This window comes from Vanessa atalanta, chromosome Z, assembly GCF_905147765.1.
Source record: "Vanessa atalanta chromosome Z, ilVanAtal1.2, whole genome shotgun sequence".
In the NCBI taxonomy this organism is placed as follows: domain Eukaryota; kingdom Metazoa; phylum Arthropoda; class Insecta; order Lepidoptera; family Nymphalidae; genus Vanessa; species Vanessa atalanta.
The window spans coordinates 6,133,534-6,154,646 of record NC_061902.1 but is presented as its reverse complement, the minus strand read 5'-3'; the positions used below and the strand labels follow the sequence as shown (position 1 = coordinate 6,154,646).

General features: G+C 30.6%; 1 protein-coding gene across 2 annotated transcripts in view; it reads left to right on the top strand.

Annotated features, from left to right (window-relative positions):
* The first annotated feature begins 6,597 nt into the window (after positions 1-6,597).
* LOC125075855 (tetratricopeptide repeat protein 39B-like) overlaps positions 6,598-21,113 on the top strand; it is a 33,931-nt gene continuing 19,415 nt past the window's right edge. The window contains exon 1 of one of the 2 annotated variants that reach the window (XM_047687669.1): positions 6,598-6,721. The gene's annotated coding sequence lies outside the window, so the exon portion shown is untranslated. The remainder of the gene's footprint in view (positions 6,722-21,113) is intronic. The other variant, XM_047687670.1, reaches the window with a different exon arrangement.

The following is a 21,113-nucleotide window of genomic DNA, read 5'->3' as shown; positions in this document are numbered from 1 at the left end:
TATAAATCTGTGGAATATACATATACATAATGTTGTTGTATATCGTAAGGCAACTATGTCCTGACCTAATTTGATTGGCATCCCGAAGGTAGACCTGAGCTCCGAGATTATAAATAACCCAAGCGACAACCTAATTATGAATTAAAATTCAACCAAACATTGATCATAAACATTAACTTCGATGTGTGAAGTTAAAAAATCAGGATTGCACATCACACACACATCGCACAAGACACAAAATTTTAAACGTAGATGATGTATGCTTTTAAGTATTATTATTAATAAAAAAATGCTTAAGACTAAAATATCGCCAAGACTCATCGCTATAAATTCTCAATTTATTAAATAAAAAAAGTAAAATATGAATGAAATGAGTTCTACTGGAAAAATATATAAAAGATAACGTTAGGGTTGGGTGCGAGGCTAACTATTAAGCACATATCACAATATCGATAAGATGATATCGAACTAAATATTGGAAAATGAAAAATTTCAATCAATCTGTATCCACTGTGATATATTTTTATTAAAATACTATTATACTTTAAAATAATTACGAGAACAAAATCTAAATAATTAACATTTTTAACAATTTTTTTATTATTATATATATAATTAAATAGATGGTCATGATGATCGTTTCATCAGATAAAATGACATTATCAGATAAACAACAACGTAACCAATCGATAACATGGGTGTCATAGCTATTTGCTTTACTAAAAATAGAAAATAAAGTTAATTTTCCACATAGAAAAAAAATAATATTTTTTTCTTATAAAATAATGTTTGTTCTTCAATCTAAATTTTATATAAGTATATAATTTCACCCGTGTGAAACCGGAAAGGTCAAATCAAGAAATAAAACAAAACTATATACTAACGTTCGATCTTCAGAATCTACTACTATATAATCTATTTTAATATATTGGGAATATTTAAGTTAAATTATACATCATAAAAGTATATTATAAATATTATCTTTATTTGAAAATGTAAATTGCACAAAAATTTATTATCCTTATATACCTTTAACTTCTTAGTAATATTTTTAACAGTAAATCATATTCTAGGAAACAGGTAATCTACATATTGAGGTCAGGTTAGGGCGGAATGGCCGATCACTTAATTGTGTTATATTTACCTGGAGTACATCATATTTTACATAATCATGAACAAAATGCTATAATTTAAAAACAGACATTAAATATTGAATATATCGTACACGTTTTAAAACTATATGGACTCGTATACGGGGAACTGAAATGAGAATATAAATTTCATCTCGACAATCTAAATAGTTTGCTTTTGTATGCATTTACAATACCCGTGTAGCTCGAAGTGCACATTTGAAATCACTTTTGACATATTAAATTCTCAATTTCAGAATGTTTATTAACAACGTTTAACGTAAGCTGAAAACGTAATTGTCCAACACAATACGCTCATAATGCTTGCAATATTATATTTTAATAATAGTAAGACGATTTTTGTTCCAGTGATTATGGGACGATGGTCATATAAAAAATCGGTTATGGTATAATTTTGAAAAGCTACAGCCGTAGATGTGCAGAAAATTAAAGAGGATTCTTGATTGAAATTTACTAAATTGTTATGATTTAACAAAGAATTAATTTTACAGAGCGCAAAAATGTTATTAGACGGTTAAAGAGAGGTACCACGGCGGTATAATAAAAAAAATGAAAAATGTGAGCAAAATTGTTTTCGACAAACTGCAATCTAACTAATGAATACTATTCAATATTAAAATGCTTCATTTAAAAGAGGTTAAATAATTTTGACGCCAAATGTATATGAGTGACTTGCAGTTTACAAAGAAATGAAACCAAACCAAACCTTTTTTTTCTATCTGGAAAAACGCGTTTCGCGTTTCCTCCACGTGATGGAAAGTGGGGGGGGGGGTGGAACTCCCCGGAGCCCTGGACGTCGAGTGCGCCCAGGTACGCCAGGTTTACCCACTAAAAACCAGCGGTACCCTCTCCGTCTTTCGGCGGGCGGCACGGGATCGCTTGCGCATGCTATCGTGACGCCCTGATGGTCGGCCCGCCTATGTGGGCCTGCAACAAACCAAACCAAACATGTCTCAGGTTTCGAAATTCCTAAAAAAAATTTTGATTAAACGCGAAGTTTCGCGGGAGACCCACTAGTATGTACTTAACTCGCTACCCTTAACTACATAGTACGTACTAGAAGTTGCATTAGCATATTTAGAACTACAACGTATGCGTTACGTTATTTAATTACGTTTAAAATTTAACTTCAATCGGACCTATAGTTTCAAAGAAATCGTAGTAAGTGTTTCGTTTAAAACGCATACATTCATACATCATCTTAATAAATAAATATATATATATAATTATATTTATTTATCAATATGATATCTTTGATTTTTATAATGTCATAGTGACAAATGTTATCATTATACGTCCATATGAAAACGGATAGACGAACGAACGACGAATAGAGGAGGACTATTAATTCAGTCATCGTTTTCGTCCACTAATTGACATCGTGATGCATGAGCGTGATATTCCAGACATTTAGTCTCCAGGCGGTTGTATTGTACTCAATTAGCAAATATAATGTGATATCGTATCTATTTTTACACGTATCACAATTATTTGAAATAGTAGCTTATCTACATATGTTAGCCAATATTTTGTTTATCATAGTTAAATATTATAGTTTGGTTCAATAATATTATTGGTTCAGTAATATTGTAGTTTATCCGTTCTTATGACCAAAAATGTTTTAACGATTTCCAGTCAACTTTTCTATCACTAACACTATTCCATTTTTAAAGATTCTCTCTACCACAATATTTTCATTCCAGTTAAATATATTTATAATGAAAACTTAGATTATGATTTCATTTTAAATTAAAAGAAAATGTTGATTTCATAGAAACTGGATACTTATTTTAACATTAATAAGATAATTTGATAAAGATTGACAAAAAATTAAAAAATATATAGTTTTCTTTTACTGACCGTACTTACAATTTATCTAAAATTCATGATCCGCCTCCGGAGAGCGCTAGCCTTGCTGATAAATCTTAAATTACAACTCGGTATATATTATAGTTACTGCATGAATTAACACAATGCAGTAGTTTAATTAAAAACGCTTTTCTGATTTTTCTAGACTTTTCTGTACTATTGTTAAGATACGTTACTACACTATGTTTAATGTAGTGGAGAGATTATTTTATTAACTACCAACAGGCAGTTATTTAACGTTTTATGTAAGTGTGAGTACTTTTGTGTAACTAAATTCGTGAACGTTCGTTTTGAGTTGAGAGCAAATTGAAAAATGAATATGTTAACCTAATTTAATTACACGTCGGTGAAAAAACTTTATCAATTAAATTATAACTTATACATATATATGTCAACGTAAAATTGTAAATACCGTCGGATTATAATCTATGTATCTCGCGAGATTGTAAACTGTCGAAAAATATGGTTCGTAACATACTGGTTTCAATTAAACGCATTATTTTATAGATTATAATCTATTGAAGTGCATAATTTCTGTGAAATTATAAACACTAATCTAACCTAACCGAAATATCATAAACTATCGAAGTTTTTAATTTAGCAGTTACAATCTTGCGAGATATATTACAATCTAACGGTATTTACAATTCTACTTATACACCATAACACCATTTAAATTTTCCAAATAAAATTAAACAATTATGATCTCTCTAGTTTTAGTAACCTCTTTTTAATATTTATCAAAATGTATCTTATTTATATAATGTATTTAAAGAAACTTGCTGCTATTTTTTCAATTTTTATGGTATGAACTGTAAGATATATCAGACCGGATACAAGTGGCCGTCTTTGCACATTCCGGGCCCCATGGCATACGAGAATATAATGCTCTGTTGGAATGTAAAAATCTGATTAGTATATGTCGAACTCGCGCACTGAAGGTTCCCAAACTTTGTTATCGATATCGGTAACAATTTGTAAAAGTATATTATTTTAAGATGTGGAAGAGACTATTTATACATTTATGATAAGCAACAAGGGGGATACGCTGTCAAAGTATAATATTTCTACGTGACTCTATTACATTACGACTATTGTGTTATATTATTAACTGGCGACCCGCCCCGGATTCGCACGTGCTGATACTAATTAATGTGTACAATACTGTAGTACATTATTTTCATCTATCTCGTAGGGGTCGTTTGCAATATAAGCACAAAAAAGTGTTTATTTACATCACATTAGAAACCTCTAAAATAATCGGCTTCTATACTATGTAGGTATGTATTAGGTATACGTAAAATCCTTCCTCTTGAATCATTCTATCTTTTTTTTTTTTTTTATGTCATAAGGTGGCAAACGAGCAGGAGGCTCACCTGATGGAAAGTGACTACCACCGCACATGGACATCTGCAACACCGGGGGGCTTGCAGGTGCGTTGGCGGCCTTTCAGGAAAGAGTATCTATTAAAAAAAACCTCATTAAAATCTGTTGCGTAATTTTAAAGATCTAAGCATACACGGGGATAGATAGCGGGAAAGGACTTTGTTTTATAACATGCAGCGGCGGCCTTACCCATTGCGAGGCTCCGGGCGGTAGGTCTTTGCGAGGCCCCCTGTCCTCGGTGAAAAGTATGTATGTTATTCGAAAGTAAGTCTGGTTGTTTGGTTTAAGTATTTGTTGTATTTGTCGAGTGATGGTAAACTTATACAAATAAATAAAATTTGTGTAAATTAAAAAAAAAATTACATCGAAATAATTACAAAATTAACATATAAAGAAATTATCATTTTTTAAATTGATGTTTTTGGCGTCTTCCTTAGACTAAAATCTTTTAATACAGCATGGGCCGAGAACTATGCGATTAAAGAAACGATCTTCAAGTGTTTCGAGGCGCGATATATTATGTTCTGAATAAATTAATTAGGTAACTAACTTTATTTTAATTTACTGTTATTTTATAACCTTAATAAATAAGATATAGGGATCAAAAAAGTTTTAAATAAAAAATCTATTTCAATTTTGCTTGGACTTTTGCGCGAGGCCCCTGCAAGAGCGAGGCCCCGGACGATTGCCCTGTTCGCCACCCTCTAAGGCCGCCGCTGATACCATGCAATGATATCTAACAAAAAAAACATATGGATTTTAATCCTTTAACTTGTTAAAATTATTTCGATTGTGGCCAATAATGATCTCATAGATTTATTATTTCTATAATTAAACTAAGAGCTAAATAAAAAGTAATATAATATGTAATAAAAAAACCAAAGTAAACTTATAAAAAATTATCTTGACATAATCACCTCTTAATGTAACACCAAAAAAAAATATGTTATTATAAAAATATTGAACATTTTTATCAATAATATAGCTTTATTAAAATATAAAGGGAAATTTTTATAACAAACCAAAAACATATATATTTAATAAGTAGATACATTTTGTAGAAAATTAATTCTTTGAATTTTTCTAAATTACCGAAGTCTCGGATAGTTTAATTACAAAATTATGGAATTAGCCTAAATCAATTATAAAACTAATTTGTATTTACCCGCAAACTCGTTTTCACCGAAAAATCTCTTAAATGTATAATCGATGTTTATTTACTCTATATCAAAGTTTCAGTTTTCCACGGTTTCAGCCACCAATACTTCATTTCCTAATGAGAATACTGAATTGTAATTATTTGAAATTTATATTGCAGATTTCGGGTTCAAATCCCAACAAGTAAAATTATATAATTTATCTCCTGCTCTGTGGTATAAAACATCGTAAGTACACCTAAAAAAATTTTTACATCTACCAACCCGCGAGAACAGCGTTGTGAAAAAGTGTCCAGAAATTCTTAAAAGAAGAGCCCAGCAGAGAGGATATTATTTGTTGAAAATTTTGTTGTTTTAAAAAAAATACCATCGAAAATAATGCTGACCTTACCAAAGCATATCAAATTACAATTTTACTCAATAAAGAAGATAGTGATTTAAAATGACAAAGCTTATACTTAGAATAAATTCCGGGAAGATGTATAAAAGGTGGCCTAAAACCTCGATTACTTAAAGGAAAACTTAATGAAAACGTAGAACGAAAGCGGTGCATGAGTTATATTCATAATTCCATAAATATATATCTACATATAACATAAATATAAATTTATAGTTATTACTTAAATAAAAATATAAATTATTTTTAATTAGAAAACGAATACATAAATATAAAGTGAAATAAATGAGAACATAAATCTTTTTAATAATTCCTTACTATAACTATATTATAATAATTAAATATATAGACAAGATGTAGAATATATGTCACGCAAATGGGAGTAGTAAACGGCGGCAGAGAGAGGGTATAACAGCATACACATGTCATGGCATACGAATAGCTCTTACTCATAAGATGGGCCATATATTAATTTTTAATATCAAAAACAAGTATCAATAATACAATTGAACGCTTAAGTATTGACTCGTATACAGATAACAATTATATATACTATACCATAGATAATAATATCAAGATATATTCTTTAGTTATATCTTACATATAAAATACACATAGAGTTGCCATTTAAAGAAATGTCACTGTCAGTGCAAACTGCCAAGAGATCTTACTGCTAGTAAGCGCGGGCGCGGCGTTTTCCTACGGTCGGCTTATGAGCCTCAAGTAGCGTAGTTGTGTACGTGTGGCCTTCGATTAACTAGGTAAGTGGATAAATATATTGTTTTTAAATGTACTCCTCATATTCACTGCTCACATATAATATTTTTCAAAATCCAATGATATATTGGTATAATCTTAAATACGTTTGTAGACTGCGTAGCATGTACTGTGATTTAATAATTAGATTTATACTTAAAATAGCAGATAACAAGATGAGACGATTAAGTAGGCATATTATGTATGTGGTTTTAAATTGTATTAATTTATTTTTTATTTTTAATTATTAAAGCGATTATTTAATGAGGTCGTTGTATTTTTAGTAATGAATGATGAATCTTATTTATAGTACATAAAAGTAGGTAAGTTGCTCAATTCAATCCTTTCTCGAATGTCCTGATTGCGTAAAAAGCTGATGCGATAAGGATATTTATCCTACAGCGAACTGCTCTTAAACAACTTGCCACAAAACAAGTTTTACTTTAAAATATAAATAATGTGATATTTATAAGCTAAAATGAAATAAATTAATACATAAGTACCTATCTGTTGACTAAAAAATTGAAATATGCTAAGCGAAAACCTTTAATTTGATTACTTGTTCGAAAGGGAATAAACTAAACATTCTCCTAAAAAGGCGAGATGGCGTTTGCCCAATTGAGGGCTCGTAGATTTTTTACTCTAAATGATTAGAATAAAGTGCTGAAAACATTAGATTGCTGACTTTCCGCTGTGTGACTGTGTGTGTAACATGAACCAAAGGGATTAGTTGTCGTCGCGATCGATAAGCAATGTCACAGATTCTATATTTAATTATACACTTACAATAAACAACCCTGTTCTTTTAAATCCGGAATGTTTGTTGCTCAATACATATAATTCACTAGTATCTACCCTAGGCTGCGCCAGCGTTTGAGGAGGGGAAGTTTTAGGTATTTTCTGCACCCCTGCTATCGTGTGTGTGTGTTCTAAATATTATGATGATCGGCTGAGAAGTTAATGCGTGAAAGCGTAACAAATAAACAAACTTACTTTCGCATATATACCATTAATTATGGTTATAAATTTTAGAAAACAATTTTCTTCGACACCCAGGAAGTAAGTATACCAAATTAAAATCAATTGGTGAGAAATTCTACGGTAGTATTCTATGACCACTCACCCTCAGGTAGCCCATTTGACCGTACGTTTTCGAAATTATGGACAAGAGTCCACGTTGAAATAAACTAAGAAGATTATTTCAACTTTATTAACAATTATATTAATGTATTAATTATAGATTGCGATAAATGTAATGTTTTCTGTACTAACGTGAATAAATCATATTTTAATCAATCAATCGTTTTTATGATATAAAAATTCGACGTACTCATATTTTTTTTCATTTAATACATCAAATTTAATAAGCTTAATCGTAAATTTCGACTGAAACAAACACTCTTCGACTTACGTAATATTGTTCCATTGAAGATCATAAGATCGATATGAGGTACTAATATTGGTTTACAATGCAAAATGCCATACAAAAGTTTAAAGAACTCTCTTCATATGAAGGCTTACATAAACGACTGCTATAAGGATATTCGAATAGTTGAATAACAATAGACTAATACACGCTGATCAAAAAGCGGATCTTGTAAAGATTTCCTTAATCGAAAATATGATGTAAAACATAAGACTAAAGAGTTTTATGCGTTGTTTTTATTTTTATACATGAATGAGATAACATGTGTTTAAGAGTTAATATTACGGTAGTGAAAGCGACCGGACGCGCTGTGACGAAGCACTTCTCACTTTCTCTGTAGCCGGGCGTATGCGCTCGCGCCGCGTCGCGTTCTCGTCTCGCACTACAAATCATCATCATATTATCATTTCAATAGAAATGGAGAAACTTACTATTCCAACAAATAACCGGATCTTAAACACAATCTTTAAAATTAACTATCGCTTTTTACTAAATATGTATTGTATCAATATGTACAATGCTAAATATATCACTATTAACAACAACTATTGCTAGTCTTGGAAAAAATATGAGTAAATTTAATTTACCAACCTTAAATATGTTAAATGCATTTAACAGATTAATTTAAGAGGCTTATATCTATGAGACATGCATATAAAAAAAACACCGAGAATTTCAACTTTACTATCCAGAAAAAAATAACTTTTTCTTTTTAGGTTTGTTCTTGAATCTGAAAGTTGTATACTGACCCTTAAAATATACCCTCGTGAAACCGTGTCGGGTTACTAGTAAGTAATAATAAAGGATTTTTTAAATGCAATATGTGTATTTATTACGTACACCTGTGTACGGTATTTCATCCGTTATATAACTAATCCGTTAGGAATTCGAGAGTACATTTTACCGATCGTTTTCTGCCTTGTCCTACATCATATAATTTCTCCTAAGTCAATAGAAATATCGTTTGAATAAGACTCGGTTGATAACATCGAAGAATATTTCAATGAGGGCAAAGACACGACATTACAATAGCGTTCTTATAAATTATAATACTTAAATCAAAGTACTAATACATAACGAGCTAATTAAAAATGCATTAGTTGCCACGACAACGTCTCGTATAAGGGGTCTTGTGTAAGTTTCCAGCGATTTTACTCTTCCTAATCTAAGTATTGTGTTATTAAAAAATAGCTTAGAAAATTAAACTGTTTTCGTAATCAATTTATGCTAGACTTATTAAAGTGAATGCACAGTAATTTTACACACTTTAAAATATTCCTTCATATTTAAGTATAATAATAACATTAGATATTTAGTAGATGTTTGTGTACAAAATGTATTAGAATTCAATTCAAAAATAGCAGAGCAATACAAAACAAAAAAAAGACACAAAGGTTTGAGATTGAGTTACAATGGTTTCATTTAGTGAATAGCCCACACAACGACAAACGTTTAAATCAACTAAACCAGGAAAAGAATATAATAAAAAACAAGTTTCTTAAAATAATCAATATCTTTATCTGTGATGCATAGAGAGTTGAAGGTTAGGTAAGAGTTCATACGAGCACTTTTGCACTTTTTTACAAGTTTCAAGATGAAGATCAAATTACACATAATTAGCTAGAAATTCTTATCACTAAAGTAATATTTATGAAGCTTGCTTGAATACGACAGTCATATTGCTAGGACATCTTACATATAATCAATTTACTAAATTTAAAAGTGTTTTTAAGACCAAATTAATTAATAAATGTTATTATTCATTAAAATAATACTTTTTAGAAAAAAACGCCTGGATTTAGGGTTCCATCACAGGACACTAATTATTGTATAAAAACCGGCATTGTAAGCAGTTCTCACTGGAAGCTGCTTTCCGAAACAGTGGCAGTGTTTAAATATCGACGATTCTAAAACGCTTCATTGTGAATATTATGGACTATCTTCATCTTCAGTACAAACTATTATCTCGAAGAGTAAACAGGGGTCAATTCGACTTATAGCGGTAATGATACATTCCCCTTTCTATTCCGATCCAACTTCCACTACTCCTTACAAAAATTAACCTCAACTTAATTGTATCTGATTTATTAATTGGAAGAAACTATTTATTACTTCGTTTTCTCCTAAGTTTTTTTTTATAACACACGGGAAATGGGTTATATAATATAATAATTTAAAATCGGACGGTAGGATTGCTAAACGATGTTCCATTTACTTGTGTGACGGTAAGTAAGAAATAGACAAATAGCACCCCTTCAAGGGCACATTCCAGATGTCCGTCTGGAATATCTGACTTCTTTGCAGACAGACATTTAAAGTTCTTACGAACACCATATATCAAACTACAACACAATTGTCAAACTTAAATTGTTATACAGCTTAGAACTAAAATAGGCAGTCTCACAAAATATATCCAAATAAAATTATAGATAAGATTCACCAAAGGCACGATACAACTCGTTTGTGAAAAAACTTAAAAAATATATATTTAAAAAGAAAAATAAATGAACAAATACGCAGGCAATAATGAAGTCATAGTTGCTTTGACTTAAAAGGGTAACAATATAAATATTAAAGGTAAATAAACTAACGTCATTTTTGTATACCCCGTTAATTACGCAGCCGACCGCGAAACCACATCACACATTGTGTAATAACTGCTTTTCGATGTTTTGCTAATTGGATGCAATGTATGTACAGCGGTGGTGCAGACCGTGGGGAGACCGTGCGTGCCCGAGGGACACGGTGTAATGTCATCTAACACGCCGACGAATTTGATTTGCTGGCCGTTACCAAGTTGCATTTTAGATTATTTTTTTAATATATTTATACTTTTAAGTTTTTTTTTCTTTACATATTTATCCTTGAATTAAATTATCTACGTATTTAGGAAAAACTAAACTTTTCGAACTGTACTTTAACAATTTTAACGAAAACATTAGTACAGTATGCAAGAACTCACTAATTATAAAAAACCAAAAAGCAATACTTAGTATTACTCTGTTTGTTTCGATTTTAAGTGGTGAGTGAGCTAGTGTGACTAAAGGCAAAAGTGATATAACTTCTTAGTTCCCAAGGTTGGTGTCGCTGGCGCCTTGATATTGTAAGAATTGGTTAATATTTCGTGGAGCGCCAAAGTCCATGTAACAGTCAGCCATCCTACCGCCAAACTTTATTCTACAATCTTGAGTTTACTTGTGTTTAACGGCTCAATACCCGCTGGACCTCGAGAAATTAAATTTCTATCATAAAATACTTGATAGAATTTTGAAAACAAAATATAAAAGGTTTACAACAATAAATAACAAATAACTCTCGCGATGGTAATGCAAATACGGTAATCATAAAATTGTTTATTAGTCATTACAAAACGACTGCATAGCTTACTGAATCTATGCAACCGAATATAATGATCCACAAAAAACTTATCATTTGGTTTTAAAACTGGATGCCAGAGAGCATTCAAAATGCCTCTTTTGGAAACCTTGGAAAACGATCCTCTTAGTTATTTCTTTGTTATATTGAATATTTTTGAAGTGGTTCAATTCAGTTCAGAGCATTTTCTTTTTCGAACGGGTGGTAGTGTTTAATTTGACAAAGAATAAGTAAGTATAATGCTGCTATGCTATGTTTAATAAAGAATTTTGTTTTGATTCGAAATTCATTAACCTTGCATATTCTTATGAAAGAAAATCTCGCATGTTCACTCGAGCAAGAATTTCTCGAACGAGACAAGCTTTAAGAACAAGTTTTACTAAGAATTGACAACACCCTCGAAGTTAAATAGAACTTTGAAGTAAAGTTAGTTTTTACGCCTGAATAGTGAGCTGAAAGTTATCATACCTTCTATGTGTGAATAAGTGTTTACAAAATTGATTTAAAACAAATAATAAAATAAAACATCCGTATTATAATAGTAAATCCGTATTATAAATACTTGTAAAAAATAAATTTTCAACTTTCAAGATATGGTTCTATTTTAGTCGGTAAATTATAAATATAATTGACATGAATGATGATCGATTTGAATTTCGAAATAATTAATTGAATCTATTCAACCGAGTCGTGTTCGCATACTGTGTAATTAATGCACGTGTGAGGGAAGGGTGAAAAGTCGGGATAACCGATCGATCACCCCCACTGGCCATAACACATAGGCAAGTTTTCACTCCTATAATAATAGTTTCATCTAGATTCTTTTACCTTGTCCTCTATTAAATTGTTTTTTTGAATTAATTTCCAGATTTTTTTATCTCTAGCGAGTACACTATTGAAGTATTGAAAATTGTTTCACAAGACGTTACTATAATATTTTCTTTAATAACCTAAGGACCTCACCTTACCTCATAACCTCATAACTCTCTTGAGCTTCAAGTTAATGTAATATGGTTTTATTGGACTTGTCAGACTTAGCCAGTGACTCGTGTTATAATATACTGCATCACTTATTTACTTCAAATGACATTTTGTACTTTTATATAATATCGTTGTTGGAATATATTATTAAGTGATGTAAAGTTAGCTCTAACTATTGAATATTTAAAAAAAATGGAAATATTAACCACAGTTGTACAGAGGCGAAAGTGAATTTAACAGTTTAAAGTTTGTAAAAGAAATATCTATTAAATCTCGTGATAGATTAGGATGGATTTTGGCACATATTATTAGACAAAGAACTATGAACTTTATTTTTATGATAAATATACTTAAGTATATTCAGAGAAAAAGCACTTTCTCCTTTATACTTTTAAGAAATATATAAATAATGAGCAAAAAAGGCGCATATTTTGTTATATTTTTTTATTCAAAGTGTGTATGTAAGTATATCTAACTTTTGTGTTACATATTTTATTGAAATATTATGATCATTGTCACAATACGTTGATTTTCTTATAGGTTGAAATAGGTTGCAGCAAATTCTCATTGATTAAGTTAATACAAAATCAATTTTCCTGTATTTACTCTAGCAAAACATATAATTCACTCAAACGATATTTCCTCACATTTTGATTTTGAACAATTATTAATAATATTTAATAATTTCGCAATCAAATTGTCACATTAGTACACACACACACACATCAGCCCGCATTCGTCCACTGGTGGACATAGGCCTCTCTCTCCAAATGCACGCCACTGTGGTCTTTCTTCGGCAACTGGCATCCAGCTCCTGCCAGCCGTCTTGCGGAAAACCGTCACTCCACTACTTACTAAATACTAATTACTTTTGTTGACAGTTGACATGAAATTAATGCTTAAATAAAATCATAATACTAAATAATAAATAAATAATTGGATTAGCGGTGAAAAAAGCTTCATCAAAAGTATAACACCTCGCCTTATTGCTTCCACTGGTGACAGGAGGGCTGGTTCGTTTTTAGCCCAAAGGATCGGAATTGCGATTCAACGAGGACATGCGGTTTGCCACCATTCCACGTGGTCAAGATTTATACAGTAACTATTTCTAATACATAAAAAGAATAAAAAGTTATATTTTTTTATCACAAACATTTTTCTAAATAATTCCTTCATAGTTAATTCTTTAGTAGGTATTTTTTGGAAAAAAAGATTTTTAAATACAATCTTAATCCAATCTCAAGTTTATTTTCTATCGATATACTATTCGCTTCACTTTCAAAAAAGTTATTTTGGCAACAATGACGTTTTCTTTATATTCAATGAGAGAAAAAACCTTAAAATTGATTGAAAATCGATTATTTTTCTAATTATGAGGTTATTATAAATATTCGACAACCACACGGAAACTTATTAAAGTTAATGCGTCCCATGTAATGTTTCAGTGGATATTTTTGTTATTATATATTAATGAATTTATATAATCTTTACAAGTGTATCATATTTAATCACCAGTTGTGCAATCTTGAACTCAAGATAGTAGTTGAAAATATTAAAGATTACATAATAGTCACGCCAGTACATACACAAAGCGATTTAAAACTATCTTTCACGTAAATAATTTTATTTTCGTATTCAGAAACAACCTACTTGACATAAATAACTAACTAGTATAATTAGAGGAGATGTTTTTGATTAAAGAATCATTTTTCATTATTTTACTCAGAATACAAATCATCGCAAGCTGTCAAGCATAAAAAGTATAATGTCCTTCGTTGTAGTTCAAGCTTGCTTTATACCACTGTGTACTGTCCTGTAACAGCCTGTAAATTTCCCATTGCTGGGCAAAGGCCTCTTCTCCCTTCGTGGATAAATTTTGTAGCATATTCCACCACGCTGCTCCAGTGCGTGTTGGTGGTACACATGTGGCAGAATTTCGTTGAAATTAGACATATGAGGGTTTCCTCACGATGTTTTCCTTCACCGCCGAGCATGAGATGAATTATAAAGATATATAGAACTATAAAGATAGGAATACATGAAAATTCAGTGGTGCTTGCCTAGGTTTCAACCCGCAATCATTGGTTAAGATGCCACTGTGGTGCCACTGGGCCATCTCGACGCTATGGGCCATCTAGGTTCTACAACAGCTTTATACCAAACTTCATCTGATTCGATCCTATAGTTTAGCCGTGGAAGAGTAACCGATAGACAGTTACTTTCGCATATATAATAATAACATCGATATGTTATTCGAGATATATTTTGAGGACACATTTATAATATTTAAGCGTTTTTATGAAATATCTTTTAAACGCTGTGTCAAGAAAAGATCACGAGTATAATGTTTAACTTTAAAGACAAGAGATTAGAAAAACCAGAAGCATCGCATAAAATTTTTGCCAGTACAAATACTCGGAACTCAAACTGAATAAAGAGAGCTCGAAAGCGCGAGGGTTGTCCAAGTCAAGAGTTCTGTTAAAGCAATTTATAAGCTCTTTCGTAAAGTTGTCTGTTATGTTTTATTTCAAATCAGCTTAAAGTGTAGAAGTCTTAGAGTGAAAGTCTTATCAGCGGAATAGGTAACTTTACAGTCTGGAGGAAAAACTGCAACGTAAAATGTTTTATTGCTGCAGATTATACTATTTCATATATTTTAATTTGCGGTTTGTATACTTTCAACTTAGAAAACATTCGTTTATCACAATAATATAAAAAATGTGTGTGTTTTTTTAATGATTCATTTTTATTAAATAAGAAATATCTTTTGTATGCCGCTTGGTGTCGTAACTAATAAATTATGTTATATAAGGAACATAAAGTGTATGGCAAAATTATACTATAAGCGAATGCTGTTTTTTTTCCAAACTAAAGTGTCGCGATGACTAAAAATGCTTAATTTAAGTTACGTTTATTAATTTCTTCTCGCTATTCATTACCGGAAAACACTTATTTAATGTATACGTTAATTGACATAATATATAGCAAATCCATTTCGTTGCAAAAACAATTATTAATAATATAAATAATTATGCATGTACGCCTTAAGCAGCGACAACGCTTACTCCCCCGAATTGATCCCAGCTATTGTGCAAGAACTCAGTTCAATTTCCACTCATGAAATATTTAACCCTTATATATTGTGATACGTTATTTTCATGTAGTAATCCTTTGAAAACTACAATTCATTAATTATTTTATTGTTTTTATTTTATTTTAGTGGCTTACGGTGAATTTTAAGTTTTTTTATTTTTATAGAATAAGTAGCCGTTAAGATTCAGAAGATGACACGTGTGAAATGATATATTAATTATCTTTCGTCATTAAAATTAGCTACAAATGTTATTTTAAACATAAAAATGTTTTAAAAGGTATAAATAGGACATGTGATGCGAGTCATATATGATTTAAAAAAAAATGTTTGCAGAATTGCATTTCAGAGGTTTTTGTTGTATAACGACGCTATGAACGTAAACGATTTTAAATTGTTCTTGATACTCTAAACATGTACTACAATTTAATTAAACTTTGTCTATAAGGCTGATATAGCAATTAAGATATTGTGTGGAGAACTTTAGCTTTAAGACAATTATAAAATAAAGAAACATTTTTAATAATGAAACGAATAATATTAACATAAAGCTATTCTATATGATGTGATCTTAGACTTCTCCATCGATCCCACATTATTAGTTACACCCAAATATGTGGTCGTTACAATACAACACATACAATTCTAAACTTAACTTATTTCTCTAAGTGCATTTAATGTCAATATTTTTGCCATGTGAAAGATTTCCACGACAGTACATTGTTCGTTATTAAATAAGGTAAAGCGACATGTCTGTTTTTGACACAAGTTTTAACAGGTTCGAGGCGTTGAGAACTACAAAAGCCGTCTATGCCGGCGACCGACGTACAGACTGACATGCACTCACGTTACAAAGGCTGGCTGGATTTAATGGTTTTGTCGCGATTGCCAATACCAAAGCTGTTTAGGGTTCAACTTTTTGTTGTCAACTTAGCCATATATATTTTTACCTGAATAAAAAAATGATACTGCTATAAACCGTGAAAATCTAAAAGGTATTTATTTTACGTGTACATTACAAGTTAAAATAGTTGATGACGTTTTTATTAACATCGTTATAGATTTATAAGAAACCTATGTGTGTCAAATTTTGACGTTCGTAGCATACCTTACTATTTCACAAGTTTAGAAGCATAATCCAAACATCAAAGTACAATAGGCGAGGGGTCGTATCAGATATTCACAAATTCATTTAAACATACTTAGACAGGCATAGACTAGTATTTAATATATAATTTAACAGGATCCGTAAACAGTCGTTAGTTAAGATTAAACAATAAAGACAATATTCAAATAGGATGGGAATAGTGCTGTCAATAATAGTAAAAAATAATCTTATATCCCAGAAAACGTTCAAAATTATTCAATTATAAAATTCAAAAGAATCGTTAAAGAGCGTTTGTGTGCTAAAGGATATTACAACACTAATGACTTTTTAGTTGACTGCACACCTTGGGAATGAAATGATCGCCTCCAGGCTGTTTCAAAAAACTAAAATATAATTATTATTGTACATGTAAAATGAAAAAAAAAAAATGTCCCGCTGAGTTTCTTTCGCCGGTTCTTCTCAGGTCCGAGGTGTTAAATTCCGAACCGGTGGTATATTTTTGACTATCAATAAGCAAGTGTAAACATTTTCTATATTGAATAAAGATTTTTGACTTTGACTTGAGAGGTACGTACGTATATTACGAAAGGTTTCAAACGTCAGGAAACAAAGATAATCTGATTATAGTCGACAATTTAAACGCGGAACTCCCCTTTCACAAATCTCATTTGCTTGTAACAACTTTTTTGCACTTGCCTATAATATTGCATTCGACATCAAAGACGACTTGACACTTAATTATTTCGCAGGGGAATACCGAAAGTATATTAATTACATACGCTATGCAGTGTCGGATAAGCTTTGCCTTTGAAATTGATCCCTCGTGCGGACTTATTGTTTGTTTTTATTTTATTTTATTTTAGGGAGGTTTGCGGGCAAATAGTTCACGTGACGGTGGATAGGGAACGGCGTAATTTTTGCTGCCGTTAAATATTTTATATTTCCTTGTGTCCATAATTGCTATAACGGTTTTTTATATGTATGTTTACGATTAAATAAAACTCGTATAAGACAAACAAAATTATAGGTAGATACTAATTTGGACGACGGTTTCATAAGCAATATGTGGTAGGGGTTCGATCAGTGATCGTAAACGTTTTGTTTGATTAATTTTAATGATGTTTATCCTTGGCAACCACAAACGTGAATAAAATGTCATATCGATGTTAGTTTGAGTGAAATTATGGCTTTGTGTTGCAGGTTGGGCGTGGCGTGGGTTGTAACATTGGGTGACATATTATGTATACTTTACAGTCCGCTTGGGTGTATTCCCTTTGTGGGAGTTTCCCAAGTCATGCACTCGACGTTGAATGTATCGATGTCATTACTGTTTGATAGATCTCTATGGACAACCCAATAGTTGTCGAGTAACATTTGCATGTGCTTTTATTTTGTAAATTGAAATATTCGTAAAATAATACTTAAATACGTATAACAAACTTGACAAACATTTTAAATTACAGTTAAAATATCAATACTTGGCAATAAAAATAAAACGATTAGTTTTAGCTTATTCTAATCACTATAAATATGATTATAATGCACTTGGATTAAATTCAAACTTTTTTTCTTTTTATAAAGGTGTTATATGTACAACAAAACTACCTGAAATCCCAGAAATGATGTTATACTAAGTATATTTTATCTATTAATATAAAAAACTTAAACATCTATTAATAACGGAATATAATTATAATTCTTTGTTTAAAATGAAAACTTTTTTTTTTAATAATTACGATAATGTTGAATTGAAAATCTTTTAATATCTTACGATACTTATGTATCACTCATATTGTTTTTGATATTATATATTGAATGAAATTGAATTCTAACCACTGTAGAACAAAAATTTTATATAATATGAACCTACTCTCATGAACAATGGATCGCTTCTACGCTCAAGTACATCGGATGCAATATATCACAAATAAAGGCAATCACATATGTTTATTAAATAAGTTATCTTCATGTTATTTATTATGACGTATACGTTTATAAGTAAATAAATATTAACTATATGCCGGGTCGAGCTGGAGATGAAAAACAAAGTTTATTTTTATAATAATAGTAAGGGTAAATGTTTCTGTCAGTGTGAAGACAATTAACAAATGTTTAAATCTAAATTCATAATATAGGAAACTTTTATTATTCGTATGCTAATTACCTACTTACTGTGGAATGATAAAAAAATACCTGATATAGGCTTACTATAGCATATACATATAATGGTTCCAAGACTCTTTTGAATATTTTTCACTACGCCACATTCCGACTTGACCAACCACCCATCAAAAATTCACACTGTATATACTATCTAGGTACGTCTTATAACAATAATTAAAAACATGTTTATTATAAAAGACAAGCAAACAGACAACTAAAGAAAATAGATCAGAATCTAATAAAATACAAATCGTGGTACTGTTTGGCAATACAATGCAGGCACATCAAAATAATATAATCAAAATTATAAATAATATGATATCACGACGGCACGGACAGAAAGATAAATTAAAAATAAAAATGATATACGAGAATTATTAAATAAAAATAAATTAAAAAGAAATCGTTCTAAAAAATTCTTGCTGAAATACAACTTCAAGCGACAGAGTTAATTTTTAAACTATTATCACAATAACACAAATCGATGAATCATCCGAAAATCATTCAGACATGTTTACAGAGCAATAAATTCAATTTTTAAAATGAGACGTAATTTTTCCATTTGCGCTCGTCGGCGTCGTTTTTCTACGAATATTATTGAATTACATTCCTTGAACTCCCTTCGCATCAATAATATAATTTGTTATAAAAAGTAATTCTCTTTTGCACCTATTCTTATCTTTTCCAGTATTATTATATTTCGTTATTATAAGACTGATGACATCGCATAATACTGATTATTATTACAGCTAGTAGAGACGGATCAACAAAATCAATTTATCTGTAATTCGATTATTTATAAAAAAAAATCGGATACGTTGCGAATTACCGGATGCAATATTATTCGAATATCTAAATGTTCAATCGAATATACTCTGATCAAGGAGAGAGTATATTATCAAAACCAATTTTAGTGTATTATCGTTTCTCTAGAATCCTTACTCCTGCTGAAGATTATGAGCTTAGTTGCAACTTAATTAACGATCTAGTCTCAATTAATTATTATCAGACTTCACTTAGATAATAAGACCTCTTAAGACGCTTATTTTATCAATCAAGCTGATCTCCTCTTACTTCAATTTTATATATTAGTAATTTAATATATAAATTATCTATATCTTCGAAATGTATAAAATGTATTTTAATTTTGTAAGCCGTAGATTATATAGTAATTGTTTGCAATGTGTATTTGCAATATTAATCACTCAACGCGTATAACACGATAATTATCGATACCACAAGACTTGAGTTAAATTAGAAGAAATGACCCGGATACGTTTATTTGATCGTGACATCTAATTAGTGTTTAAAGGATGCCTGTCCGCCCAACTCTCCATAACACAAACAGCCGCCTCCCCGGGTAAAACACGTGCCGCCCAGTGCTATTGGAATGAGGCGGAAATCTTATATCAAAATTTTATAATATGTATGCACTTCACATGACCACCTAGTTTCGGCTCACAGCGATGCATCAATATCGCCTGAGTATATACCTATATTAAAACAAACTGCGAGAGATCTAATCAAACTAGATCCGTCACGAACAAAATATTTGATTAAAAATTAAAATTTAGGTATATGTATTTAAGTGTAGATAAAATGAATAATTGTTAAACTTATAAATTGCTCAGGCTGTAAATAAATTAACTAACATCTAAACATAGAATAAGCAAAATGTTTCTGATACAGTAAATATATCTACTATTTATTCAAAACATCAATGTCTCGTTCATGAGGCGAAGATCTATCAAAATATATCATAGCCTTAATGCAATATTCAATTCTTATCGTTAACGAGCGTCGGATATTTAAAGCCACAATTTACTCTAGCTTTACATTTTAAGTATTAAAAAAAACTTTTCTTAAATAAGAAATAATTAAAATTTAAAAAATACACCTACATTCAAATACATTTACATACTGAATATCTGAAAGTTCAATTTCGTCTATCAATAAATTATCATAATCGTCAAGACAAATAAATGTATAATTGATTTTTTTTTATCGCTGTACATTTTATAAATTTAGGTTTACATGTACAATTAATATTCTGATATGTCCTGTAACTAGCAAAAGGGTGTCGGGTGGATGATGGAGCTAGGGTGTGAGTTCGGTGTACACGCAGTATATATAGCCAGGTCTAGCTTTAGGTCTCACATTGGGTTCTAGGAAGCGGGACGAATTGCTCGCTTGACTCCAGTGATAAGTTTATTAAGAAATTATTGTTACATTAAACGTTTCTAATGTATTTTC